This window comes from Primulina eburnea, chromosome 7 (assembly GCF_022965805.1).
Source record: "Primulina eburnea isolate SZY01 chromosome 7, ASM2296580v1, whole genome shotgun sequence".
NCBI classification, from domain to species: domain Eukaryota; kingdom Viridiplantae; phylum Streptophyta; class Magnoliopsida; order Lamiales; family Gesneriaceae; genus Primulina; species Primulina eburnea.
The window spans coordinates 19,740,028-19,751,047 of NC_133107.1; the positions used below are offsets into that span (position 1 = coordinate 19,740,028).

The 11,020-nt window shown below is 39.4% G+C and overlaps 1 non-coding gene across 1 annotated transcript; it reads right to left on the reverse strand.

The window, feature by feature from the left end:
• Nucleotides 1-10,160: 10,160 nt before the first annotated feature.
• Nucleotides 10,161-10,268, reverse strand: LOC140837567 (small nucleolar RNA R71). The gene has a single exon (XR_012119395.1). It is a non-coding gene; the product is annotated as a small nucleolar RNA R71 (small nucleolar RNA).
• Nucleotides 10,269-11,020: the final 752 nt, after the last annotated feature.

An 11,020-nucleotide genomic window follows, 5' to 3' on the forward strand; every position in this document is an offset into this window, starting at 1 on the left:
AGTAAGAAATGTTAGGCTTTCTCCCTCTCCATAGTTCGTATGGAGCTTTCTTGAGAATTGGCCTTATTGATACGCGATTGATGATGTAACAAGCAGAACTCATTGCTTCAGCCCAAAAATATTTTGGTAGAGAATGCTCACATAGCATGGTCCTTGCAATCTCTACTAGGGTCCTATTCTTTCTCTCAACGACACCGTTTTGTTGAGGAGTTCTAGGACAAGAAAAGTTGTGACCAATGCCTTTGCTTTGACAAAAAATTGAAAAATTTTCATTTTGAAATTCCGTTCCGTGGTCACTACGGATTTGTTTGATCAAAAGATTTTTCTCATTTTCAACCCTTTTGACAAAAATTTTGAAATGATCAAAGGCATCATTTTTGTGGGCTAAAAACAATGTCCAAGTAAAACGTGAAAAATCATCTACAATGACAGAAGCATAAGATTTTCCTCCTAGACTAGTTGTCCTCGAGGGACCACATAAATCTAGGTGAAGTAATTCAAGGGGCATAGAAGTGGATACAAAATTTTTATTTTTGAAAGATTCCTTTGTGTGTTTACCAAGTTGACAAGCATCACAAAAAGAATCTAATTTTAAATTCAGCTTTGGCATTCCGGAAACTAGGTCAAGTTTTAAAAGTTTTTCTATGGTGCTCATCCCAACATGACCAAGTCGTCTATGCCAAAGAATGTTGTCATCAACATTTAATGTTACAAGGCTTTTTATTTTTGAAAAAGATGAAATCTTTAAATCGACCTTGTAAACATTTTCACTTCTATAACCTTTGAAACTAATGGTTTTGTCAGTTGTGAGTGATACAGTGCAATCGTGTGGTGTGAATTTGACTTCATAACCCCTATCGCACAATTGACTAATGCTTAGGAGGTTATGTTTAAGCCCTTTCACAAGAAGTACATCATCAATAATAGTAGAGTTAGATATACCTATTGAGTCGATGCTTTCTATGATCCCTTTGCTGTTGTCTCCGAAGGTCACCGATCCCTTTTCTTTTGGTCGAATGGATTGTAGCAGCTTCTTTTCTCCCGTCATGTGTCGAGAGCATCCACTGTCAAGATACCAAGTGCTCGATGACTTGTCTCCCCTTTGTCCCTACAAGGTTGAGATACAGTTTGATAGTTGGTACCCGTTTCTTTGGGTCCTTTGGGGTTAGTAGTAGTTGGGGATTTGGGGATCCATTTCCAATAACTATTCTTGTTGTGTTGGTGTCTAAGTTTCTTGCATTTAGGTCTTATGTGGCCTATCTTACAACAGTAAGTGCATGTTGGTGGTGTTCTTGGTTTTGCCTTTGCGATAAGACTAGCGAAGTTGACTGATTTCTTTTCATATCCTAGACCTCCTTTGTCGAAGTTACACCTTTGCATGCTCAAGAGGTTTTCTAGTTTACCGCTACTCACATTGAACTTGTTGAAGGCTTTCTCTAAGTCTCTTAGGTTTGTCTTGAGCTTAGTGTTGTCATGCATCCTAGCTTCTAGTTCAGTTTTAAGTTGCTTATTCTCATTTCTAAGTGACTTAGCCTTATTGTACATACTAGTGTAAGCGGAGAGTAATTCATCGTAAGAGGGTACCTCGTCGTCATCCGAGTCGGTCAGATGATCTTCCTTCGCCATGAAGCATAGGGTAGACTCCTCTTCGTTGTCGCTGTCGCTCCACGTGGCTAGAAGGGCCTTTTTCTTGTCTTTGCCGGCCTTCTTCTTGGAGGGACACTCGTTTGCATAGTGACCCTTTTGTTGACAGTTGTAGCAGGTCACTTCCTTCTCAAACTTTTTGTCTTTCTTGTTGAAGTTGGAACTCCGCATGAATCTTTTGAACTTTCTAGTGAGGAGTGCCATTTCTTCATCGTCGCTATCTTCAAGTTGACTGGTCAAGGCGATCCCTTTCGCCTTTACTTTATCGTCATCTTTCTTTGTCTCCTTCCGGGTAGATACTTCAAGTTCATGGGTCTTTAGGGTCCCATGAAGTTGATCAAGGTCGTAGGATGCCGCATCTCCCTTGTTGGATTCAATGATAGCCGTGCGCTTTGCATCCCATTCCGCCGGTAATGCTCGAAGGGCTCTCCTCCACACTTGTTTAGTTGGGTAGTTCTCACCAAGTTGGGCAAGCTCATTGATGATTTGGGTGAGCCGCCGGAACATGGTGTCGATATCCTCCTTGGGTTCCATCTCAAAGGTCTCGTACTTGAGTTGGAGAAGGTCTATCTTCGTTTCTTTGACTTGATTGGTTCCCTCGTGGCAAATCTCCAATTTGTCCCAAATCTCTTTGGCGGAGGTACAAGCCGAGATTCGGTTGTATTCATTCATATCTAGAGAACAATGAAGAATATTCATAGCTTTAGCATTTTGAGAGATAAGTTTCATATCGTCCTTGGTGAAGTCATCCATTCCCTTAGGAATTTCCTTATTATCCACCGTTTTCATGGGGATATAGGGACCTTTCACCGTTATTTTCCAAAGGTCGTAATCGACGGATTGGATGTATAGAGATATTCTATTTTTCCAATATCCGTAATTAGTACCATTGAAAAGAGGGGGACGATTTGTGAATTGTCCTTGGGCATACTCGCTTGCTAGATTGGCCATTTAAAAGATTTTGAAAAACCCTGCTCTGATACCACTTGAAGAACCTAAAGGGGGGGTGAATAGGTTCTTTTAGGCCCTTTAGCGTTTTTAAAACGAGTTTGCAAAAATTGCAAGCGGAAGACTTGAGGGACAATCACAAATAAAAAATGAATGCGTAAAGTAAGTGCGTAAAATAAATGCGTAGTAAAGTAAATGCGTAAAGTAAAGAGGGATAGAGATGTTTATGGAATTTCGACGAAGAATCGTCTACGTCTCCCCTTCTCGATGAGGATCGAGGTATCACTATATCGACTTGGCTTTAGGAGCTCCAAGCTAGCTTTTACAACCACGCCTCGATGCGTCTACTTGGCCTTGAGGGCTCCAAGGATAGCCACGAACTTTACAACCCACTCGAGAGTATTACTTTCACTCTTTTTCTACAACTCTTTTGATATTACAACTCTTTTAATCAACGCACACAAGAGATAGTAGAAAGCTTTGTAAGAGACAAGAGAGAGTGGAGTGGGATGATTGAAAATGCATCCTCAAAGGCCTATTTATACTAGTCTTGGACGCCAAGGTTCGGATCTTCTGTTTATGATTCGGAACGTCCGATGGGATTGAAATCAATTTGCGTAATTCTGGGATGACTTCGGATCGTCCGTTCTTGACTTCGTAGGGTCCGAACATATGCTTCGGAGGGACCGATCCAGCTTCGTTTCTTCCGAACGGTTCTTTCAGACAGTGTATGACCAGCTTCGGAAGGTCCGAACTCAAGTTCGTACCGTCCGAACATTCCCGCGTTTCCAGAGATTTGAAATCTTCAACACTTCGTAGCGTCCGATCATGTCCTTCGTAGCGTCCGAAATCTTACTCAATCAACAGTCAGATCAATTTGTCTCCGCATTCAAGTGATTTGATTGCTTGTGTTCGGAACGTCCGATCACGTCTTCGGACCGTCCGAACTGGCTCCTCGCAGCTTCCGAACAGCTTCCACTTTGCTTCTGATCGGCACCTTTTCGGAACGTCCGAACCAACTTCGGATCTTCCGAACTTAACTTTGTTCTTAGTTTCCTGCATGCCTCAATATAAAACATTAGTACATTTTTAAGCCAAGTTTTGGTATCATCAAAACAAAAACTTTGGGATATGTTACAGCATTAAAAACATTAATCTCATCCTCGAGATTTGTATGCGTTTAAGGCGTAACAATAGGAAAACACAAGAAATCTTCAACGCCCGAGATCTCCACGCTATCATCAATCTCTCATCTAGCCAGAGACCTAGATCCTGCCCCACCTGTTGCCATGCACACATACAGACACGACAACAACCGGATAACTCCGGTGAGAACAAATCCCAGTATAAAACATGTATGCATGCAATGTAATAATCATGTACAAAAGCATAGCATATATCAAGTAACATGAATTAAAATCTAAACATGTAAAGGAATACAAATCTGTATTCAACATCAAATTCTTGACTCGACTCGTTTCTAATCTAGGGATCCCGGTGTGAATAAGACGGTCTATCACCTACCCAACCACTCGAGGTGACGGTACGTCTTATTCCTAGACTTCGGTTAACTCTGTATCGAGGGTCTACACATAGAGAAAATCTACTACTATGCGTCGATACACCGAAATGTCTAGTTTTGGCCGATCTGCCAATATCTCCTATCTCAGCACTTGAATATAAATCAATAAACACGACATTACATAATCAAATGTAATAACAATCTAGTATGTGATTTGTGGGAAACCCGAATCAAATCTGATCCAAGTCGCATCTCCCAATTCACATGTATTTATACTTTTCTAGTCGAACAATCTGTCGAAGTCTCGAAGTCGGAATGTCAACTCTGTCAAGACTAATCTGAAATGACAATATTTGAGACATACAATATCAATCTCTAACTCAAAGCAACACATATTCCAATCAATAATAAATCTCGGTACAAATCGACGGCATAACGGCGTAATTCTCGGTACCGGTCAATTCACAACTCAACATATATCAATCATTCATATTCCTCAACTCATACTCAAGATCACACACTTATCAATTCTGAAATTCTGCATAATTCTCAAATAATACATGCTGGAAAAATCGAGAACATCTATACGGTATCGTAGAAATTCAATCCGATTGCATTTCTACGATACTCAATATACCAAGAACACATATTTCTAACTCAATTCTGAATTTCCCCCAACATGAATATCTGAAACATGCTGAAATATAACAAAACTTACATCTTCTTGTAGTCTTCAAAGAGAGGAGTCCAAATCTATGCTTGGATTTAAGTTTGAAGGTATAAATCTTATACAACCATGCTTATAAGCTTGAAAGAATTTAGGAGTTGGAATGGGTTCTCTCGGTTCTGCTGATAGAAATGAAGAAGAAGTGATTCAACTCAACAATTATATATATATATGCCATGTGTCAATATTAAAATCGAAGGTGGCATTCTCGCATGCAGCACCGCTGGTGCGGTCCTCTTGCACCGTGGGTACGCTCATGCTTCGGCAACTCCATTATTTTCTCAAATTAACAACCGCGGGTGCGGTGCCATACAAGACCACGGGTGTGGTGATGTTATGAATAAAATCTGCCATCTTACTGTCCATACACCGTAGGCGCGGTGTTTCCTATCACCGCAGGTGCGGTGTGGCTTCGGCCATGCTTCAATCAAAATTCCATAATTCATTACCTATTTGATATTTTCATCTTACGACATGCATTCTCATATTCTCCAAGTCGTACTTCAATAAAGATTAATAATCTCGAGCCTTAGACTGCAGCAGGCTCTCGGTACAAAGTTACATCTGAGTACCGCATATCATCCACAGACCGACGGAAAGTCAGAACGGACTATCCAGACACTGGAGGATATGCTGAGAGCAGTAGTGCTTGATTTTAGCACTAATTGGCAAGATGCATTGCCTCTTTGTGAGTTTTCGTGCAAAAACAGCTATCAGACTAGTATTGAGATGGCACCATTTGAAGCGTTGTACGGAAATAAGTGCAGATCCCCTCTATATTGGGATGATATCTCTGAACTACCTGAGATTGGACCTTACATGATCAGAGATATGACAGAAAAAGTGAAGCTAAATCGAAAGAAAATGAAGGCAGCACAAGACAGACAGGCCAAATATGCCAATGTTCGCCGTAGACCGTTGGTATTTGAGGCAGGAGACCGAGTATTTTTGAAGATTTCACCTTTCAGAGGAGTTGTCAGATTTGGAAAAAAAAGGGAAACTGTCTCCACGATACATTGGGCCTTATGAGATTCTCGAGAAGATAGGAGATCGTGCCTATCCACTCGCTTTACCGCTTTCATTATCCGGGATACATGATGTTTTTCATGTATCGTTATTAAGGAAATACCTTCCTGATGCTTCACATGCTATTCAGCCAGACGAGGCTGAACTGGATGAGACGTTGAGCTATGTTGAAAAACCGATTCAGATTATTGATCGTAAAGAAAAACAGCTCAAAACGAAGACTATTCCACTGGTAAAAGTTCAATGGACTCGTCATGGCATTGAAGAAGCAACCTGGGAAACTGAATCAGATATAAGACAAGAGTTCCCAGAGTTATTTCGATAATGTAAATTTCTTATACAGTTTTGTATATATACTCCTTAGTGATAAGATTAATGGATTGTGATTTCGAGGACGAAATCGTATCTTAGGGTGAAGAAATATAATGCCCGAGAATTTGATCCTAATAATCTGTAATTATTGATTTATAAATTGACATGATTATAAGAGGATTAATCGGGACACGGTTTGAATTTGATATAAAAATATGTATGTGCGAGGACGAAGCTCTCGCGTATATGCGCGGCTTGGCAGGGCGCATATGCGCGACCTGAATCCGCGCATGTGCGCGAGGGTGGCACAGAGTTGGCAAAAACGAGCAAAGGCCTCGCGCATATGCGCCAAGATGTGTCGCGCATATGCGCGAGCCACCGTGTAGACACACGCCGAGAATTAAGTCTCGCGCATATGCGAGAGGAAGGTACGCGCATATGCGCGAGAGGATTTTGGCGAGAATTCAGAAGGAGCCACGTAGCAAGTTGCATGCAATATATATATATATATATATATATATATATATATATAGATACTAACCTCCAGATAAGGAAAAGAAAAAAGAAACGAAAGCTTCGGGGGAAAAAGTCGATTCTTGATTTTAGAATTCGATTCGTGAGAAATCCGTCCGTTAGATTTTAAATCCGACTTCGGTACTGTGTTCATATCAACGCAGGCTACTACAGGACGTAGGTTTTACTACGTTTTGACATGTTTTGAAATTATGATGTTGTTGGAATTGAATACACGTTATATATGTTGTTCTTGACATGTTAGACAGCGTAGAATCGAAGTCAGATTAAGAAACGAACTGGATATGGAATTGTTATGATTTTCAGAATGGAATTGATTAGAATGGATATCAGATTTGCACTGTGATTGATTATAAGTTATTGGAATTAGTATATACCGGTGTGGTATCACCGGTATAGCAGAATTATACGATTGTACCGTCAGAATTTAATAAGACAGAGATATCTTGATTTAAATAGAATATTGATACAGAATATTGATATTGTCATTTCCAGCTTGAACATTGACAAACTTTGAGCCGAGACTTCGATTGTACCAGAGCAACAGAACGAAAGGTATAAATAATTGTTGATTCGGGATTGCACAACTCGAGTTAGGTTTGACTTGAGTTTCCCAAAATCACATACTTTATTTTGTTGCATTAATATTTGCAGATTATCAGATTGATATGTTTAGTCTATTGAATTATAGCAGAGCCAGAGTTTGAGTCTAGGGCACATCAGCCTAGCCAGGGCAGAACCGCCGAGTCTTTGTCAGAACCGCTGAGACTCTAGACTTACGGTGTATCGATGAGCTTAGATATAGATCGACTTCTATTGTAGACATTCGATAAAGCATGCCGAAGTCTAAATTAGATCGGGATCTCTAGGTTAGAAATAAGTTAAGATAAGATAACAAGTCATTGACTTAAATACAGATTTGTATTGATTCATGTAGTCAGACTGGATACATGTTTTAATGATTGTTATGCTTTTATATATGTTTTATATGATTGCATTGATACATTGTTTATACTGGGATATTTATATCTTACCAGAGTTATCCGGCTGTTGTCTTGTCTCTATGTGTGCATGACAACAGGTGGGACAGGTTCAGGGTCACAGAGGTGCAGAAAGATTGAGTTAGAGTAGTGATTCCGGACTTGGATATAGATAGGTTTTATTACTTAATTGTAGTAGTTGAACCTAGTTTTGAACTAGATGCATGTTATACAGGATTTGTATTAATATACTGGTTTGTATAATAGAATGATTCCATTACCTTCCGCATTTAAAAAAAAAATTGTGACCCTGTTTATTCTAATTGATTAAGTTAGTCCCAATGACGATTAAGAAGATGATTAGCGTCCGGGTCCCCACAACTGATCGGCTATATAGTCAACTAATAATAAGTTTGACACGTCATTAGTTAGTGCGTATGCAACAACCGATAATTTGTACAAAATTGATATGATCTGTTGGTAGGTGAAAGATTGTTTAGAAGGGGGGGGGGTGGGGAGAGTTGAATAAACACTTGACAATTTTACCACATTTTCAAATAATGAGTCAGTTTAGTGATAAACTGAAATCATGATTCTTGTTATGTCAATGTCAATCAGTTAACTAAAGAAAGTAGGGAAATAAACTGACTGACAGATATAATAAAATTGAAATTATGAGACACAAGATTTATTGATGTTCGGAGATTTCAGTCACTCCTACGTCATCCCTTCTATCAAGAAGATAGGAAATTCACTAAAAGACTTTGATCAATACAAGACTTGTACAAACCCTCTTCAGTTTTGGGCTTAACAATTCCAAACTGAAACTCATAGTTTCAATACAGTTTATCAGTTCACAGCTGATCTGAAACTAATTAGCACAACAGATCTCTATAAGATTGAAAATCACAACAATAAGTGTTTGTGCTTGTAAGCTTGATGTATACCCTTGAATGCTATGAATGTATATGCTAAGTGTGAGTGACAGAGGAAATATTTACGTATTTTAATACATTGTGTGAGTCGTAGTTCGCATCGTTCTGGGTTATTTGGAGTCTAAATTCTGCCTATTTCTTTTTATTTTATTGCATTTGATCACCGCTCACATAAGTCTGTTCATGTGCAGAAAAATGGAGAAAAAGCAATTGGAAGAGAAGGCTGGGGACAGAAGATGTCACGCTAGGGCGGTCAAGTTGACCGCCCCAGCACGAGTGCCGCAAAAAAAATGAGTGCCAAGCAGAAGACCTCGCGCTATGGCGGTCAAACTTTACCGCCCCAGCGCGAGAGGCTGAAGGAAAAAGAACAGAAGACCTTGCACTAGGGCGGTCAAGTTTGACCGCCCCAGCGCAAGAGGCTGCGGAAGACACCAGTAGTACAGTAGATCGCGCGCTGGGGCGGGGAAACTTGACTGCCCTAGCACGAATAAAAATAAGAAAGTTTCCTTTTTGGATTTTAATCAATTTGGAAGGTGGATGGCTAAAGAAAAAACCTAGGCACGAAAATCAGACATCATTCAGCAGCCACCACAAGCCTTGGAGAGTATTTTGCGCTTGGAGTTGAAGATTTGAAGATTTCCGGGCATCGTTCTTTGCGTTTTTTCTCAAATATATTATTTCTAGTTTATTTTTTATTTTTTAAACATTGTTGTATTGATTTCTTCCATGAATTCTAGTAGCTAAACTTTACATATTTGTTGGGATTTAAGGGGATCATACCCCGAACTTTGATTTGGTTAATTCCATTGTCGACGTTGATTTATTCTTGATTATACTACTGTTTTGCATTGTGATTATTAAAGCGTAGCTAACTTTGATAATAGTCTTATATTGCGAGTGAGGTCGAGAGAATAGTTTGTGATAGGAACGAGTAGAATAGTTCGTGGATCTAAAATTACATAGACATATGAAATTGGATACGCGTCGATAGTCATAGTTCATTCGGACGAAAACTAGGGGATTTCATAGATCGATATTTGATTTACTCTTGATAAATAATTAAAGACATTTAATTACTTCACTGAGTAGAATTTGTTTGGCATAGCTCGAGAGAGTGTGTTCAATTGAATAGAAAATCATGTCGGAAGCGTAAATCACGATCGAACGAATTGATAAATTAATGAGGGGTAGGTGAAATGAAATTCCCCAAAAATTCATTTCTCACTGAATTTTAATTAACCATTCTAGATATTATATCTCATTATTTAATTACTGAACCTTTTTATTTGCATTTTTTATTTGAGCATAGTAGTAATAAACAACCCTTCAAATTTCGTTGCTAAAGATTTGATAACTAAAAATAATTGTAAAATACAGTCTTCAGTAGAACGATACTCGTACTCTAGTAGATTATACTATTACTTAACATCGTGCACTTGCGATTAATTTTTGAGCATACAAAACCATATTTTTATTAAGGATTCCACAGTGCAAGGCATATATCATTACATTTGCTCCATCTAAGACCATGAAGCTGCGGGCATACATTATTACATTTGCTCAATTCGAGCAGGAGTCTTTATATGAGGCATGGGTGCGTTTCAAAGATCTATCATACGAAGATGTCCTCATCACGAACTGCCACTTGGGTTAGTCGTTCAGACCTTTTACTATGGCTTGCTTACTCCTAATTGTACTATGATAGATGCTGCTGCTTGTGGAAATCTCTTGAGAAGCTGAGGAAGGATACGAGTTATTGGAGGAAATGGATGCTAGAAGCTATCATCCTCAATTTGAAAGGAACAACTAGAGGAGAAGTACAGGAGTTCACCAGGTAACTTACCTTTCCGTTACTGCACAGTCTTGAACAGGAAATTGGACGGCTTGAATATGGGTGGCATGGCTATGCGTCTTCAAGAGATATTCTGTGATAAGTGTGGAGGTGAACACTTTGTGAAAGACTGTCAAGATGGCAATCCCTTCTATGTGCAAGAAGGGGCACCAGTGAATCAAGTGGGATTCAAAAAACGTCCAAGGAATGACCGTATTCGAACACATACAATCTTGGATGGATGCAACATCCCAACTTCTCATGAGGTTGCCAAAACAGTCAGAATCGATCACAAGGAGGACAACCCTATGGGAAACAACCGATGTTCAGATCTGACCCTCCTAGAGAAAAAAAGTCCAATTTGGAGCACATGATGTCTAAGTTCATCTCATCTACCGAAACTAGAATCCAAAATCATGATGCGTCGATAAAGGGGCTGGAGAATCAGATTGGATAGTTAGCTAAGATGATAGCAAGCAGAGAGCTGGGCACCTTGTCAAGTAACATAGAGACCAATCCAAAAGAGCAACTGAAGGCCATCGAGTTGAAGAGTGGAAAAAT